General features: G+C 34.7%; 1 long non-coding RNA gene across 1 annotated transcript; it reads left to right on the forward strand.

The window, feature by feature from the left end:
• Nucleotides 1–8930: 8930 nt before the first annotated feature.
• Nucleotides 8931–19170, forward strand: LOC122178483. Its single transcript, XR_006178343.1, has 3 exons — nt 8931–8991; nt 15922–15987; nt 19144–19170. It is a non-coding gene; the product is annotated as an uncharacterized LOC122178483 (long non-coding RNA).
• The last annotated feature ends 287 nt before the right edge of the window (nt 19171–19457 follow it).

The following is a 19457-nucleotide window of genomic DNA, read 5'->3' on the forward strand; positions in this document are numbered from 1 at the left end:
GGAGATGGGGGGGAAGCGGCTGTCCAGGCTCAGAGCCATTGGCTACTACAAGGTTAGACTTGCTGGATGTCAACACTTCTGCTGTGTCACATTTGATAAGAATGTGTTAAAATATTATGGGAACAGAGGGTGTACATAGGCCATGTTTTTGCTGTTGGCTGGCTCAGCATGTTACAACGGAAGATTGGAAAGTGTGTGATTGAAAGCCCTGATTTTTTTTTCCTGATACAAAATTGAAATTTCTGGTTCTTCAAATGTGCAATCTCCATAAAAAGGAAAGGCCAACTTTTCTGATTTTTGTTTTAGTCCAGTTTCTAGTGCTCACATTAAGGAAGTTAGCTTCTCTAGTGCTCTTTGCTCGTTGTTGATTCCTATTGGTGTTCGAGGTTGTCAGGAAAATGAATGCTCACTAAGATGTTTCATACTGTGTGCCAGTACTGTATACTAGATGTTTAGGTGCAGTATCAACTGAGTCTGAATAAAGAGTAAGGGTTTTATGAAGATGGAAAGGGATGAGATTAAAGTATGGATATTGGGAATACTGTTTGAACCAAACTGCAGGTGAGCAAAAGGGAGGTGAGACAAATGCATGATGCCTGTCCCAGGACTGCTGTTTTGGTGGGAGATGAGAAGTATCCAAGTCTGCATTTATTTCTGAGAAACATTAAATTGAGTGAAAAAGTTGGTCAGATTTCTTTAATTGTCAAGAACAACTCACCTTTGGCAATTCCTTGATTTATTGTTTTGTTGCAGCTGTTTGTCATAGCATAGAAACTTTCCAGTAAAAATGCTTGTAATCAAGGAATTAAATTGTGACTAATCCAGCTTTTTCAATGTATTTCATTTGATAATAATCATTATCCGTTGGAGAGAAGAATTCACTGAAGTAGATAAGCAATCCTTTCCTCCTTTCAGTAGTTTGGGTCAGCTGACATATAATTTGAAACAATATATATGTATTACCAATACAGAGAGAGCATGCTTAGTCTTAAATTCAGTCAGTAGCACTCTTATTTTTAAGAATCAGAATTTTATCTCAACAAAACAGTCCTTAAAAAAAAAAAAACAAAAACAAAAAAAAAAAAAAAAAACACAAGCAAACCACAAAAAACTTGTACTGTTGTGCATTTTTTTTTTAAATTTTTTTTACTTGCTTTATTTTTTTAAGCTCTGTGCCTTTTCCTTAGTGTACTGGTATTAAATCTCACTCTCATGGTGGATTATGTATGAAGATATTCAAAACGAATGCACTTGTTGTTAAGGGAAAAATAAAAATATCAAAATAATGCTTTTTTTTCAAAGACAGTTTCAAACACATTTCAGCTAATGAATAAAACTGAAAAAGTAAGATTTTTCAATTTTGCTAAAAGTAAGTTATTTAAAGTTCTTTGGCATCCAACTACAAAGAAAATTGAGATAGAAAGATGTTGATGTTTTCTGCTCATGCAGTGTAATAAATCTGTGGCTGGTATGAGTGGTGACAAACATTTGCTTAATCTAGATTATAAGGGATGATAAGAAGATGCATCATTTTAATGTAATTGGCAGTTAAGTAATAAACAAGATGACATACCTAGCTGCAATTACAGGAAACTAGATAAGCTCATATTACATGCATATTAAGAAAAAAAAAGTGTTAGTAATGCACTTGAACAGTACATGCAAAAGGTTTAGGAGGAGTCAACTGCAGTGAAGTTGTGTTTCAGAGTGCAGAAATATGTTTTATGGAAAACGATACTTGTCTCACTCCAATTTACAGGAGGGAGAAGAGGTTCTTTTAATATACGTATACTCAATGGCGAGATTAAGACATAGCGGATCAAATGTTAGCCCAACCAGTTTATTACAAATCCTAGTTCCTAGAGATATAGGGAAAGGGAGATGGGCGATAGAAAAGAGATAAGAAATAAAAAGCAAGGAATCTTTATAGAAAGCAAGAGACAGATAGTCACCACCATGTGTCCAGCAAGGTCTCAGGAACTCATCTGGTCACCACAAGGGATGGGAGGAAGCCAGCAAGCTTTGCAGCAAGCAGGCCCTGGGAGTGCAGGGGGAGTGGTTCTTCAAAAGAGGTTTTCCTCTCAGGGAATTTTTCAAAGGCTTCTTTGGGTGCTCTTCTCCAAAATCCTCAGTTTAGTGAAGGCCTTTTTATCCCCCATTTCTCTGGGTTTTTTCTTCTTTTCTCTCTGTTAGTGTGACATACCTGGCCCAGCAGATAAGCCAGCAGGGAGTGGTCCCTTCGTTGCCATGCACAAGCATTATCACCTTTTGCAGTGGTCAGCTCCTTCAAGCCACACCCCTGGAAAAAGACTGTTTGTCCTGCTTCTGCTTATCTTTACAATCATCAGCAGATGTTCTGTGGCACAGTGACAGCCACCACTTGCCCCCCTAGATAATTCGCAGTTGTCACTTAGAGTCTTATCCCCAGAAAGGCTTCACAAAGCAAGTTTTGAGACAAAAAGAAAAGCAGTTTTGTCTTTCATAGTACTCCAGTTGATGTACGTGCTGTAATCCTGAGGTCTGTTTTATGTTATGATAATCAAAAGTGAGAAAGGTCGTACCTCTTGGCTGCATCATTTATTAACTTAATAAGTTGCTACAGTCCTTCACATTACTTAAACTTCAGGGTTTGGGGATTTTCAGAGGGCTGAAGAAAGGTAGATTGGCCATGTAACTTGGTCTACTAATTACTAGTTTTACTACTTTACTTTACTACTACTACTTCTTTTTGGTTTTGCAAATATAATAATAATTAGGGGCTTATCATTAACATAAAATGAGAAAATTACTTGAAATAAAATGCTAAAAGTATAGTAAATAATAGCGTATATTCAAGTATGCACAAGTCTGTGAATTATAATTTTATAATTGTTCAGGAGGAGAGCGTTCTAAACTGAATATTTTCATTTTTGTAGTAGCTGTTACAATGCAAAAGTTTGCATTTTAAATATTTTCTTTTGAAGAATGTTTGAGAATTTTACTGTAGAATAGCATTTTGATATGAGCATGATCTATGGTACTAAACAAGTGGAGTATTTGCTTGATTTTTAAGGAATTTGAGAAATCTGTAAGTTGCTCTTAAGTAATGCCTCCTGCTTATTTCCACAGAAGCTACAAGAACTGTAGCTGTGAGCACGACAACGTTGTTTGATAGAGCAAATTGTCAGCTACAAAACACCATTTTTCATCATAGCTATCACCGTTAGCTATGTGTTTTTGCCATCCATGAACAAGAGCCTGCCTGTTGTGTTCATAAAAATCTGCTTTAGGGAAGATGACACACTGCCACAGTTTTCACTGCTAAAAAGACCACCCATCACCTCACTGTACTCATGTGCACTGGTTGGTCTCCATCAACACCCAGCATCAGTGAATGTCAATGTGTTCAATTTTTTCCTCACTGAGGAATTCAGTGACACTATTCTGCTTCATACACACTTCTGTCAGATGCATTTTTGTCAGACTGCCCCTCTGCTGCCATATGTCACACAGCAACAAAATGTTATGGAATAATAGTGGGAAGGTTCAGCCTCTACTGCCATTCCACCAACATCCATCACTGCTGTCACTGGCCAACATCATAAAACAAGAGGCATTACTTTTGGAGTCCTTAGAAGTTCTAAGGAAAGTACCAGTGACAGCATTTTTAATGATTTTGCTTCTGCTTTCATTGTAAATTTCCAAAGTGGGCTGCCTCCTTTTTCTGTGAAAGTTCGAAAATTTTGAAGGAAAAGGTAATCCTAAGTCTGACTTAATAGAAAGTATGAAAGCAGCTGCCAAAGTGTTCAAGATCAAGGAGACAGCTGCAGTTTCAAAAGAAAAGCTTTAAAGCTTTAATCTGTGCCATGATGAAAAAGCTTCCCTTAATCTATCATAAAAGATTTTTTGTGGTAGCAAATAATAAGAAGAACAAGACTGAGAACTAAAAATGACTGCAGAGTGTAGCTTTGAATCACTGAAAATTAGCTGGAAAATGTGTATGTGCATGGCCATGCTGTCCAGTAGAAGGGAGAGGAAAGCATAACCAACAAATGAACAAAAAAAGTCCCACGTGTTTAGAAACAAGGAAATAACATATTTTGGGCTAGATTAAACATTCTTACCTAAGAAAAGTTAAATGTTACACATGTGACTGTTGAGGTAATCGTATTTCAATAGCAATAAAGGCAGTGAAACGTTACTACTTTTTTTTTGCCTGAACACATGATCAAACTGAGTATTCAGCATACTGGGTGATAAAAAACAATTTGATCTAATGTTAAAATTAGATGGCAAATATCTGAAAAGAAGAGAAAGAAAGAGGATTTCAAAGGCTAGAACAAAATTGGAGTAGCTGGAATTAGTCTGAAGAAAGCTATCAAGTTTAAAGTTACTTTTGAAAACTATGAAGCCAAATTAATAAATATATTAGTGAACGTGCTTGATAGCCTAATTATTTTATTAACGTTCAGATCTGATATCAAGTAATTCCTGTATCATGGGTAATTCCCATATAATATATAAATTAAAATTATATATATATTAAAAATATAAATAATATTTATATAAAATATAAATAATAATTCAAGTACATTAGTTTTTTTAAGCAAAGCCCGGACTCTTCACATGTAGCACTGTCTTTCCCTTGCTGTGGGGTACTGTAATAGCATTCTCAATGAGCACAACTCAATCTGCAAAGCATACTATGCCAAACATTATTGACCTACTGATGTTGTTGCAGTGGTATTACTGGTTTTTGTTTTTTTTTTTTTTTCCTGTTAAGAAGTTATAGTGCTCTTGTATTCTATTCTATTCTATAGAAGAAGTGTTTTTACCTCAGTTTCCATTCATGCTGGAGTTTTTCTGTTAAACTCATTCTCCTCTAGTACTTTTTTCTACCACCTTCTGGCAACGTTGATTTGACATGTTAGTGTAGCTCTTCACATGCATCTTGAGATTTAGTGTATTAATAATTCATATCATGAAGCTATGATCTAATTTAAAGATTTGAAGTCAAAGGCTAAATTGAGTTTTATGTACTTGGCCAAAAACAGGTGTATGTATGCTTTATTCTTTAATCTAGTTATAAGTTCTTGCTTTGCAGAGCTACTTGTGGACATTTAAGGCAAACTTTTTCTAATACTAACAAGAGTACAGATAGTCACAAAACCAAAAAAAAATTGCACAGGCAGGATCTTAGTGATTTCTTTTTTTTTTTTTTTTTAAAAAAAAAAAAAAGGTTTTGTAGGGAGCCATATGTTTGAAGCTCCCAAGGCAGAATCTGAAGTGACTGATGATGAAATCCAAGTTTAATAGTTGATTGTGGGATAGGGAATAGCTTCATAAAATTAGCTGATTGTCCTGTTATGGAATGGGTTGTACTTTCAAGAAAGAAGTTGTCAAAGCACAGTGCACTGAAGTGAGTTTCTCAGTTATGTACTGCTCCATACATGTATTCTACTCTAGACTGCTTCTTGCTCTTGTATGATAGAAATTCCTGGGATTTCTTATATTTATGTGATCATAAAGGAAAGTAAATTATTCTCTATCTCTCAAATCTGTATAAATATTTGTAATACAGAGTACTTCAACTAAGGGATGAGCAACCGTAAAAATGTATTTTTCTTAAAAAAAATTATAGAAGTTTTATGATGTATCATCTTGATAACTTCTTTAGATTTCTTCTGTTTAGTTAACAATGAATGTTTTATTTACATGAATTTAGTAACTCTCTATCTGCTGACTTGTTTCTTACCAGTCTCTTTGGCTTTGTCACCATAACGTGTTCTCTTCATTTTTTTTATTGTAAATGCGACTATAGTAAGGCAAGTACTGCATTATATTCACATCTTCAGCAGAAATGTCTCTTAAAAATTAATGGGAGACAGTATCAATGACTAGGGAACGTAATCTGATACTTTAGGAAACCTTTTAGTATCAATCATTTGAGTGTATATTCATGCACATCGTTGTGGAAAACTGAGGAAAGAGGTCTATTTGGAAATCATTTTCAATCATCTGTAATGTTAATAATGCTGAAACTCAGTGCTGTAGAGAAGAGAGAGGTCCTAGGCAAAAAGTTTAAAAAAAAAAAAAAAAAAAAAAAAGTCAAGATGTACATATCAGGGTGACAAAAATAAATGAGTGGAAATTGATTATACAGAATTATCCACATAAAAAGTGACTGGAACGCTCTGCTACATTCATCACATGCTTTATCCACAGGCAGTTTTTTTGCAGAAAATCTTGTGTTTCTTCTTTGAGAAGGTTTAATTTTAAATTCTCAAGTCAATAGTTTTCTAGCATTAAATTTACCTTCAGCTAAATTAAATAGGTTATATTTAAAACTTTATTTAGTTGTTAAGGATGGAAAGTCTGTAGATACAAATGTCAGGTATATATTTAGTGGCTCTGAGGGCCAATTTGAATAGGTTAGCCAAAAAGTGGTCTTTCTATTACATTACTCCCTGAAGATGGTGTAGTAAAAGCCGCTTCTCTATTATATGTCAGGAAAGTGAACAGCACTTCATTTCACTTTTTGCCTGTGAATAGTAGTGATGCATAATACCATCAGTCTGTGAAGTAAGGTGTCTGAAAGAGAGAAAGGCCAACGAAAGATGTTTTGGATCTCCTTGCATAGTATTCATGGTATTAACGTACTTGCTAAGAACAGCTGAATGATCTACTGAAGCACAGAGAGAAATGGGCCCTGGATATAGAATACTGAAGAAGAAAGCTGGTGAATTTGGAGAGCAATCTGTCATAACAGCCTCTCCCTTTTACACAGGGGTGTTCAGACAGCAATACAGATAAAAGAATATTCTCTCACTGGGATTTACAGTCAGTGTTGCATCTTCACGTGTTCCAGAGCCTTAAATCTGCCTGTGAACTGTCTGTGGATGAGCTAGGACACTGTCTCAAATGTCTGCTAGCATTTCTTTTATGGATAGTGATGTTAGAAATTTGTCATATGAAATCCATGATCTTCAAAGAAAGCCAAAGTCCTAAGCATCTTGTACACCTGATTTGTCTATTATCTGACTTCTCATTTAGATGTCCTTATGCTAGTCTGATAGCAGAATGAGATTGGTCGCACTATCCTGAAGACAATAATTAAAAGGCATCTGGATGGCTGTTTTTTTTTATCCTGCTGTATTCAAAATACATATATTAATTACATGGTAATTTAAGAATGCATAGAAGTGTATGTGTACAGCATGGATAGAGACAAGGAAGGCTGAATTAACTAATGCAATTGTGAATAAACTATTGATCTGAAATTATTTTACTTTACATTGTTAAGAATTTTATATTTCACCCTCCAGAAGCCATTTTCAGGTTCAGAAAACTGCCTTTTCTCAATTCAACACTAGAGTATAGTACTGGGCAATATTAGAGGAGTGCTGTAAAGAGCTTTTTAGAAGAAACAAAACAACAACAAAAAAAAACCAACAAAAAAACAACAAAAGCTGTTGGCCTGAGGTTAGTGCAGTAAATATTGCTTTTGACTATTAGTGCACAAAAGGAGTCTAGATGGTTGTTAAGATCGAAGACAGATTAATGTCTAAGGTACTGCTGTTGGCTCTTGGGGCTCTTAAATAGGCACATAACATTTCAGATTTTTTTTTTCCATCTGAGCACAGTGGCTTCTGGGAGACTGGCAGAATGAATAGGTGGTGCAACTTCTTAAACCTGATGCTGTTTAAAATAAGATACTCTTCCAGGGTTGTTCCATTGTCTTTGCGTTTAGGAAGAGAATGACAATAATCATAAGCAAGTGTATCTGGCATGTGGTGTTGTCACTGAGTGCTTCATAACAATGATTTCTGTGAAACAGACTTAACGTTACTCCCTGATGAGTTATGAAACTTAATAGTTGCACTAAATTATCTGCAGGCATATGAATAATGAAGTTGCTACATTTTTTATCTGAAAAAGGAAGTTTCTTGGGAACTGCTTAGTTTTTTTTCTTAATATGGTATGTCAGGTTTTGTTTTCATTCTAGGAGTGGGGACATGATTTTGTGAGATAAGGTACGCAAACAAATTTATTTTCTTATCAATAGCTATACCTTATGCAATGGATTCAGAAATGCTATTAGACTACTACTTATTTCAAAAGATAAGTATGAACGTTCTAAATAATAAAAAAATCTTGCCATCTTCGTGCATTTCAGTATTTCTGAAATGACTTCCTCTCTGGATTTTCGAGTAAACAAGACAGAAACATGCTAATGACTTAAAGAATCCGAACAGGCCATGTGAGAAATGTGAATAGTGGAACAAAAATATTTATTTATATTAGAGGTTACACATACACGCTATGATTGATATGATTTGTTTGATGATGGCCACTGAACAGATCACTGAAGGACAATTCTAAGAATAGAAGGCTTTCTTAGTGCTGCATTGCAGCAGCTAATGTACATTTGAGCAGCAGCTACATACGTTTCAGCATAGTTGTCTAAGTTCCAGGGACTACAACAGGTACAGAAAGTATCCTATTGCCTGGACAATAACTTGTTCCTCGGCAGTCAATAATTTGCTGACATTTCCTTTAATTAAAATTGGTGGTGGAAAAGTTAACATAAAAAAACATTATGTGGCCATATGTTGTCAATTTAGATGCAGCTACATGAAATACAAGCTACTTTCCAGATAGCTGTGCAGATTTTGAGGAGTGTAGCATGCAGGTTCTTGTTCATTACTGGTGAAAATGCACAGCTAAGGTTAGTGACTATGTTGAAAACATATCATTTCGTAGTTGAGAATTTTCTCCATCAAATGTTACTGTGCTGCTTCTATCTATTATGATAGAAATAAATAGGAGGCGTTACTTAGGAGCAACCTACGTACATCTGTAAACAGAAATATAGGTATAGGAAACATTAAGAATATCAACCAATTCTCTGAGTACTTGTGACTAAAAGACTTCTTTTTTTTTTTTTTTTCAGGGACGCATGATGAGTCTGAAGATGGTTAAGACCAAACTAATACACGTACTTATCTCTCTGTAAGTGAAATGTGTGCAATGTGCCATGTGAATAGTGTGTGTGTATATATGTAAATGTGACACTGTGAGATTAAGTTCTGCTTTTTAAAAATTATGACAGATTCAGTTGTCACTGGAATAAAACAGGTATTGGGCAAGAAAATTAATAGAGCTGTTAAGTTACAATAATATTGTGAAGAAATAACTGCTAGGCATGGAGCATACTTATGATTAAATTAATTAAAATGGAAAGGTCTCATCTTAGGAAGTACTTGCCATCATTGTTTTGAAGAATAATTTGTTGCCCTATTCAGGAATTCTATTATTTTTAAATAGCCTAACATTAATTTTATTTTGCAATTTCTATGGATATTTAAAGCTCTTTATCTTCTAATTGCAAGCACTTCCAGAGGTAAAGGAACATATCAAGAAAAATATATGAGGGACACACTCATCAGTAAATCTCTTAAAAATACTCGTGTAATATTAGGTTTTGGAAGGGCAAAAAAGATGATACAGAGGGAGCACATTAAATCATTGGACAGAAAGCTGAAGTACATCAACATATTATATTACAGAAAATAAAGCACTGAGCAACTGAACGGCAACAAAGCACTTATTCTCACATCTTGGATTTCTAAATTTTCACTAATCATTTATTCATAGGGATAAATAAAGAAATTCTTTGTGTTTAAAATACACAGACCCTTTTGATTTCAGCTGGGATGCCGATTCCTTAGATATAGTGATTTCATATTTTGCTACTCCCAAGTAATGTATAAAGGATGATGCTATATAAATCTACGGATAAAAGTTGGATTTTATATACGCACATCTACAGTAAATGTAAAGACTGCCCATGTGAGAAAAACAGCAAATGCATTTGATGTGGACAAAAAATAAACTACGTTTTGGTACTTTTCTTTAATGCTGCATTTATAGAGATGAAAGGGCTGAAACCTCTAGGGAGAAAATCCTTTTATCAGTAGTGTGGTGCAGTCTCTTAAAATTTGTATGCAGTAAATGTTTCCCCTGACTTCTTTAGGTCTTTTCATATTTGAAATTAGCATACATTTAAATAATGCTATGAAAGAGGATCCTAATATGCAAGCTGCTGCTTCCTGTGGTCGATGAAAATTTAGGGTTTGATTTGTACTCTGCAGAAATCTGTGCTTATCAGCCTATAAGTAATTCTCCTTTTACATTACATTACAGATAAGTGATCCACAACAGGCATTTTTCACTTGTCAACAGTGTCAACACTACAGGGACAGGCTGAGTGATCTGAACTCTTCACTCTGGAGAAGGCTCCAGGGGAATCTTACAGTGGCCTTCTAGTACCTGAAGGGGGCTTACAGGAAAGCTGGGGAGGGACTATTTATAAGGGCATGAGGTGATAAAATGAGGGGAAATGGCCTTAAACTGGAAGAGGGTAGATTTAGTGTAGATGTTAGAAATAAATTATTTACTGTGAGGATGGTGAGGCACCGGAACAGGTTGCTCAGTGAGGATTTCCCTTCTCTGGAAGCATTGAAAGCCAGGCTGGATGGGGCTTTGAGCAACCTGGTATAGTAGGAAGTATCCCTGCCTATAGCAGGTGTTTGGAACTACATAATCTTAAAGGTCCTTTCCAACCCAAACAATTCTATAAATGTCACAAGGATAAATAAGATCTCTTTTCTAATAAAAATATTTTATTTCATATTGAGATTTTTAGCCAAATATTTTTTTACAGGTGCATTTTGAAGAGTTACTGTTGTGCAACAGTGTACTTCCTCACTCTCCCTCTCCTTTTTCCTGGAAGCTGAGCAGGGATGGAGAAAAGTGAAAGTATATGAATTAGATAGGGAGTGGACTAGTGTGTTTGTATGGATTGCTTTGGACTTACTAATGTGATATGGAGCTCAAGTGAGTGATTTCTTCATGTAATACAAAGTGCAGTATGGTATACTTAATGTTTTTATTCCAAAATTGGCAATTTGGACCACCACAAAATCAAGGCTTATGTTAATGCAACCTCTTAGTGTTTAATTTTATTTCACCTGATTTTATAAACTTTGCCAGTTCTTTAATTACTAAGCCTAATTTTTGTAAGCAACCATTGAAGAGAATGGATGATTATTAAATCTAACAGTATTTTCATTCCAAATTCACTGAAGAAAAGCTCTTAGGAATGTCTTGCTGATGGATTCTTCCATCTGCCAATACTTTTTTATTTGTTAAATATTCATGTGTTTGTTAGCATAAAAATTAAAAAACAGTGAAGAATGTTGGGAGCTTTTGAATCACAGAAAAACTGCCGTCTTCTAAAAATATTCATAGGAGAAGAGAAAATTGCATAGTAAGTGCAATCTCCTGTCTAAAACAGGTTTTAGATAGGAGAAAACATTTTGAGGGAGGGACATCTAAGTTAAGAGCCCATGAAAGTATTTCTGACATTTTAAATAATGTGCTGGTTGTGCTATCATTATTTCACTTATATAACACTGTCTTTTTTTTTTTTTTTCCAACTATCCTTCAGACCCAATTAGCACTTTTCTCATGGTACAGAAGCATTGATTAGAGAGGCAAAGGCTTACATAAAGACAGTATGTACCTTGGCCACTGTTAGGCCTACAGAATGCTTGATTATTATGTGCAAAAAAACCCGCCCAATGCTTATAACAGAGTGGAAGATGGAGCCACTACTTGTTTGGATTTCCAAACATCAGGGTTTCCAGAACTTCTTCAGCATAGCCTATTGCTTCAGTCCTTGGCACAGCTGCTAGGAGAATGCGCTGTTGTTAAATGTAGAAACTCCTTTACAAGAGACACTTGTCTTTCTGCTTTCTAATACATACTGTTATGACAAACCAGTTGTGAGTGAATTTCACTGATTGCATCTTCCATCCATACTAAAAGCATTGCATGTGATACAGCTCTCAGAATCTGTGGTGACTCTTTGGAGGGATAAATTTCCCCTTAACAGCTTGAACAAAGTTATGAGTATTTCCAGAGCAAAATTATACAGCACATCAAAATTGAAAGTTTGGGGACAGCCTGTACAGTAAACAGCATTTATATGAAAGTAAATCAAGCACTGTACTGAGGGTGTTATTCATTTGCCTGTATAACTCAGCTTCCTATATTCTTTATACGATGGAACTCAGGAAGAGTTTTCCTCTGCCTTCAGTGACACACAGTAGAATGGATTAGTGGCTTACTCCAAAGGGCTACCAAACTCGTAAAAATACATTATGTACCCTATTTATGACATACTGTGCAAAACAAAGTGAATAACTGGTCAAATGTTTGTAAGACTGAAGAAAAATCCTTCTTTAAGGGAGAGGTTGTATTGTCTCTTTTAGTCAATTTACTTGTAAACAGGATGACCAGAGAAACATATTTCTTTTTTGAGACATATTTTTAATGGCTTTGCTAACCAAAATAATTTAATAGGACACTTCATTTTGTATTAAAAAACTCCAACCAACCAACCAAATAAAAACTTAAAGATCCAAAAGATTATTTATGAATTTCTGTAAGATTTATTCCCAGTATTATTGGAGATTGGAGCTGGAAGTTTATCTTAGTTTCAGCTGAGATGAAGTTGTTTTCTTCAGAATGTCTTGTACAATGCTGTGTTGTGGTTCTAGTAGAAAAACAATGTTGGTAACACACCAATGTTTATAATTGCTGCTCAGCAGTGCTGTACAGAGCCAAGGCTATTCACAGTGCAGGGCCCAAGGAGCTGGGAGAGAACAGAACCAGGACAGCTGACTTAAACTTCTAAAGGGATAGTCCATACCAGATGACATCATACAGAAAGTGTTTTGAAAGAGGTGGGAGTTCATCTCTCTTTCTCTTCAGCTGCTTGGGGACTAGCTAGGCGTTGACTGGGGGGTGATGAGCAATTACTTGTGCATCGCTGGTTACAAACATTCATATACATACATAGTCATAACAATTTTCTTTTTCTCTGTCTTATTAAGTAGTTTTCTCAACCTGTGAATTCTACTTTACTTTTTCCAACTCTCTCTCCCATCCCACTGGGAAGAGGTGAGGAGTGAGCAAACAACAATGGTTCTCAACCACCTACTGGTTAAACCATAATAAAACTAAATATTTGAATTAAAAAGATGAATGAGAAGTTTTCTTTAAAACTGTCTTCTTCAAATTTTTGGAATGTATGTTGATACACACTTATATCTTCTAATTCCAAAAGAAGGTGAGTCTTCATCAAGGAAAAACAGAAAACTTAAATGTAATTGCATTTTATCCTATAAAGGACTTAAACAATATTTTCAAAATTATTCTACTGAGTTGTGGAATTGTTTTAGCTATTTCAGTGTCTATTTATGTTTTAGATATAAATGATTATTTCCAAACAGGAATCTCTGTTGAGGGCATTTATTATGCTTAATGAATTTTATTTTCTATTGCACATGTGATGGAGAGAGACCTAGAGTAAATGCACAATAAATGTAATCTGTTTTTGTTTCTGCAAACTCAATTGCATAAATTGGTGGATGAGATGTTCACTTCAGCATATTTGATTTTAATTCTCTGTCATACTCTGTCCTGGATTATTATCTTAACTAATGGCATATAAGTGTTTTTATTCATGTGCAAGTTATCTCTGGAAGGATGAGTAGTAAATTACTTCTTCCAGAAGTATGATGTTTTTTTTTTTTTTAGTATAGAAACTCCACAAATATTGTTATTTATATTTTTTTTTCACAACACCATATTTCTTTGGAATAAAATTACTGAAGGGAAAAGTGTTTTAGCCAGATAAAAGGCTACATAAGTGGATTTAGGTGATGTTTTGGTATTTGTTTTGTTGTTGTTTTGAGTGTCCTTTGTTTTAATGCATTTTCAGAAGCTACCTTGAAAATCAATTGAGTTCTATTTTCTACTCACCTCACACAACACTGAGGAGAGTAAGATACTGTCCCCAAGAATATCTTTCCAGCAGACTTTTCTGAGGCTAGTTAAAGTTCATTTAAACTAGACATAGCTCTAAGGGACGTGGATTAGTGTGCAGAGTGAAGGTAAGGAGACGCATGATAAATGCAATTTGTCTCATGTCTATCCTTATCAGAGATGTATACAAGAAAATATGCCCACAGAGCACAATAAAATATAGTCACTTCTGTGACATTACTTATGCAACAGCTGTTTAATTGTGCACAACATCATAGCAGTAATATACAACCACTTTAGTGGCAAAATATTCCCTTCACTATTAGAAAATTACGCAGAGATAGTAATAAGAGGCACAGTGTAGTTCAAGAACATTCTATTTGAGAACATGAGATACAGAGCATCCAACTGAAAAATATACCATGGGATATATAATGACCGTAATGGATAGGAAATCAATTTGTCTGAAAAAGTAGGCCTGTTTGGGGCATTATCAAGTAGTATGAAAAACTCTTGAAAGTAGAATCCAGAGCATAAACACCTGCACACAAAAATGCAGGCAAAATGTTACATTCTGGAAACATGTATCTGGCCTATGTTTTTGTACGTGTAATTAGAAAAGTAGTCTTTCATCATGAACTTTTATATATTTTGGTTACATAAAAAGAACTAGAAGCTCAAAGTTTCAATGTAAAGCAGCTAAAAGATCAAAGCGTTTGACACTTTGTGAGGTTCCAGAAATTAAGCAGGAGTTTGAACTTGGAAAGCTTAAATTTTCAAATCAGCCTAAACTTCAAAGGATTTACTAGCTTCTTTGAGAAATATATTTGGAAAAAAAAAAAAAAAAAAAAAAAAAAAAGACATTGGTTGACATCTACTTATTGTTATTATACTGGAAATTCTTTTCCTTTGACATGCTGTGTATCAGGCTTGGATTTACAAGTGACTAAACATTACTACACAGCAATTTCTAAACCTGTAAGACTTGCTTTAAGAAGCTAGTATGTTAGCCTAAGGTTTGTGCTTTCAAATGGACTTTCATCCTCAGCTGCTGCTTTCCTTCATTTGAGGGTTAGCACTTAACCTTGCTTTTCTGGAATGTGAATCAGACTGTATTGATACAAATTGTTCAGGAGGTAACTATCTAATTCACTGTTAAGAATACAATTATAAAATAAAATTAAATTGCTGTCCTGCAGTGTAAAGTAAGTAGGTGTTATCAGTGTTAAATGTTAATCAAGATGGAAATGGCTTTCCGTTTGTACTAGTGAAGCAAGCCAGGCTTCAGGAAGAATGTTAAGCTCATATAATTCCAGGGAGCATCCTGTAGGCATGATAGCTCGAGGGGAAAAACTTATTTCTTACCAGTGTTTAAAAAAGAAAGCCTTTCAAGCATGCCAAATGCACTTAATAAAGCTGAAATTTGAGCTATTAGTTACATATATTTGCAAGAAATAAAGTGAAGTGTTCTACTTACAGTGTTACCAGTCTTTATGGCTCAGCTACCTTTTTACTTAGATGCCAATTCATCATAATTTTTACATTCCTTAGTTTCCTGAAAGCTTTATCTTTTGCCGGGTTTCATTTTCTTTTGAAAAGCTTAGCTAGAAGTATGAAACAATAAATGCATTGATTAAGCTTTTGGAAGGAAAAGTAATTGCAAGACAGAAGGCTTCCTCTGTGCAGAAGCTTGTAATTATTTCAACTTGATGTCTGAGCAAAACAGTGTGTATATATATATGGTGCTGGTACATGCAGACTTGTTTGCTACTGTTTAAATTTTAAAATCATCTTTTTTAGTTCAGTGTCAGTGAGAAATTAAAAGCCTCAAGTAAATTTGATAGTATATAGCAGAAATGAGTCTTTGCTTTAAAAATGAGAGAAGAGTACACCTGTATTTCAGAGTACATCCATGTTAATAAATATTGTTAAGTGTTAGGAGATAAATTATAGAGTGAAGCAGTTGATTTTGAGTGTGCTGTTAATCTACACTACACCTGTTGACAACTTTATTTCTGACTGTATCTATTCTGATCTGCTCTGTAGGGCACAGAAGGAGCTGAGGTTCATTCTGTTCATCTCTGGAGTGCATCTTCCAGTTTGACTTCCTCTGTAAGCAATGATGTTTACGTACATTGATTTTTTTTTTTTTCCAATGTGAGCCACAGAGCTGAAGTGGGAAAAATCACTGTTCACTCGCAGATAAGTGCGTTCCTATTCTGAACTGAAATGTTTAGGTCTTTGTATACTCATAGGAGTATTTTGTTTCTAATCAGCTCTTGCAGCAACCTTCTTTCCTATGGTGTGGCAGGATTGTAAGGATACTCAACAGTATTTTCTAAAGAAGTCTCACCTTCTTTTAGCAGAGGAGTACTCTCCTCATCATTGACATTCACCAGAATGTCAATTATAAACTGTTTCTTGCTTTAGATAAAAGTAAGAAGCCTCAGGCCAGAAAGTCCCTCCTTTGTTATCTATTCATACAAACATTTGGCTATCAAAATATTTGATTGATTTTTCTTTCATGAAAAGGTAAAGATTTTTCATGGGTAGAATTTCTAATGTGAACACTTGATGAGTTCTCTTGGTTCTTCCTGCTTTAGTTAAGTGCTCCTTCTTGAATTCATGACATAAAATTTCAGGGTTTTTTACTTTGGATTATTTTCAAACTAATCCAAATTCTGCAGTATATCTTCTAGTTTTATTTCATCCTTAAATAACACTGTTCACATTACGACTCCATAGATAAGTCAGCAATAACTGCAAAATGTGATTTGAAAGTGCAGTCCTAGCTAGAACTGCATTTGTGTATAAGCTGTTGTAGCAAAACCCTACAAACCAAAAAAAAAAAAAAAAAAAAAAAAGCCTAATCCCTGTTTGAAAGAAAATACAGTGTCTATAGAAAATCAATATAACTGACTGCACTAGGTGAATAATCAAGCCTTGTGTTCATGTTTTCTTGATATTTGTTTCCCATAGATAATGCTGTGTTTTCTAAAATATCTTTTCAGAGGATTGGCTAATAGGTATATTCTCAAAGTAAATTTATAACAATTACAGTATCCTTAATATGGTTACCTTAGCAGATATTGAGTCTTAATTGATTTAATGTTGGCTGAAGTAGATGAAGCATCTCCAGTAGGTTAAGAGAGGTGAGCCTTTGTCTCTACTCAGCACTGTTCAAGTTGCACTTGGAGTACTGTGTTCAGTTCTGGGTCTCCCAGTACAAGAAGGACATGGACATAATTGATACAGCCCAGTGAAGACTCAACATGATGATGAAGGGCAGCTCTACTATGAGAAAAGACTGAGAGAATTGTTCATTTTGCACAAGAGGAAACTCACAGGAGAAACAGGTTATTTTCACTGGTGCCCTCTGCCAGTTCAAGACGAAATAAGCAAAAATTAGAGCACAGGAGGTTTGTTCTGAATATCAGGATGCACTAATTTACTGTGTAGATGACCTGTGCACTGGCACAGGTTGCCCTGAGAGGAAGAGGAGTCTCTTCCTTGAAGATCTTCTAAAGCCACCAGAGGATGGTATGGGGTACCCTGCTCTGAGTGGCTCTGTTTGAGCAGGGATGTTGGACCAGATGGACACAGAGGCCCTGCCTAATATCAGCCATTTTGTAATGTTTTTTTGGACAAGTTGTAATGTTTTTAAAGGTACCTGCTCTTGACATCAGCTTTGAGATAGTAGGTTTCTCTACCTGATGTGTGAGAAATTGTTATGGCTTTCATATTCTGTGGTGAAAGCATCAGGGCTGAAGGTCATAAACAACACTTGTAATCTGTTTATCTTTTAAGTTCTGTAATGACTTAATACAATAAAATTTCCAATTTGATTTTAAAAGTAGCTTTCTTCTGTCAACACAGAAGCAGGATTTCAGTAAGACCATACACAATTACTGCGTGGTACCACCAACTCAACTGCAAAACGCGTTCATGTAATATAATTTCTTCTCTGAACTATAATAATTATTTTCTAAAATGAATCTAATATTTTTAATCTTGTTCCCTTCAGAAAGGTTTGCTAACGAAATCTTTTTAAAAAAATATTTTCCTTTATTGCATACAGAAGAAGAAAGGTTTATCTTTTTTAGCGTATTGATAAGAAGTGAGATAACTGAGATGACAGTTTGAATTACAGTGAGTAACAATACCATACTAACTTAAATTATATTGTGAATCAGGCTGTTTAACCATTGCAGATTTTTTTTTTTCCTCTAGTTTATTTGATGCTTCAGTGAATGTGTTTCTCTGGAAGAAAAGGGTAACAAAAAATCAGAAGACTAAAAAATATATATTTCAAAAGAAAAGACGAGTTGTTCACCACAATAAAAATTACTGATTTGTTGGCATTCAAGTATCTAAATAAAGAAGAAAGAGAATCTTCAGGACATTTAAATTATAAGTACTGATATGTGTGGAGCAAGAGTAAAAGAAAGAATCTCATGTAATTAAGAACAACCTTATGTATCATTCACAGCAAAATATACCTTTATTTGTTCCTCTGTAAGCGATACTGCTGATCATGCTAATGTGTGAGTCCTGCCCTCTCACACTGGCTGAAATTTAACCATTTAACAGAGAATTCTCAGTAAACCTGGTAGTGGTTTCCTTTTGGTTTCAGGTTTTGACCGTAAGTCATTAAATAATTTTGACTTGCTCTGTCAGCAACCATCCTATCTCTCTTGACTATAATGTGAAATCTAGTAATGATAAGAGGTGATGGATACACAGGTTCATGGTGCAGTTTCTCACTATGATACTGAATATTCAAATCTTTGAAATTCTCATATTTACATATACTTATCACAAAAATAATATATAATTATTTACACTTCTTATCGTGATTGCGGGAAAAATAATTTTCTCTCAGAAGGATCTTCATACCATGATTATTAAATAGTTGCTTGTTTGAATATGTTAGACAGATATGTCTACCTTAGAGTTGAATGTTACTTTTAAATTCAAGCTTTTTTTGCAGTTCAGAGGTTTGCTCTTGTTCAAATGTTCCTTAAATTTGTCAATTAGATGTGTTCTTTGGACAAGCCATTCTTGTTTAACATAAGAAGAAGCATTATGAGTACAGGGTCATAAAGAACTGCAGATGAAATGTACTTATGCTCACAATTTGGAGATAACATGAATAGATATTACAACACTATCGCTCCATATCATTTAATTGTTTTAGAGGAACAAAACATTTAAAAAAATCAGTACTCTTTTCATCTTAATAATATAAAAATATATATTTTTATACAGGTATTTGTGGTAGATGCGTGTCATGCAGAAGGAAGAAACATACATGCATAAGCTGGCTTCATGAAAACTGGAGCATGTTTCCAACTTTACCACATGTGAATACGGTATATAATTTCTCACGCATGAAAAGCACCTTACTCTGAAGTTGAAGATACATATAGACAAGGTGTATTATTTGGGCCTTGAGTGGGTTAGAAAAATGTGCCCATTTCTAGTGGTAGAAAATAATTTAAAAAAAAAAAAAAAAAAGATTGCTTTTTGTATGTGTACTTGAAGTTCATTATGTAATCAAGTAAAAATAGTCTACAGAGAAA

The sequence above is a fragment of the Lagopus leucura genome, unplaced genomic scaffold (genome assembly GCF_019238085.1).
Source record: "Lagopus leucura isolate 7727_CA_CO unplaced genomic scaffold, USGS_WTPT01 Super-Scaffold_100002, whole genome shotgun sequence".
Classification (NCBI taxonomy): domain Eukaryota; kingdom Metazoa; phylum Chordata; class Aves; order Galliformes; family Phasianidae; genus Lagopus; species Lagopus leucura.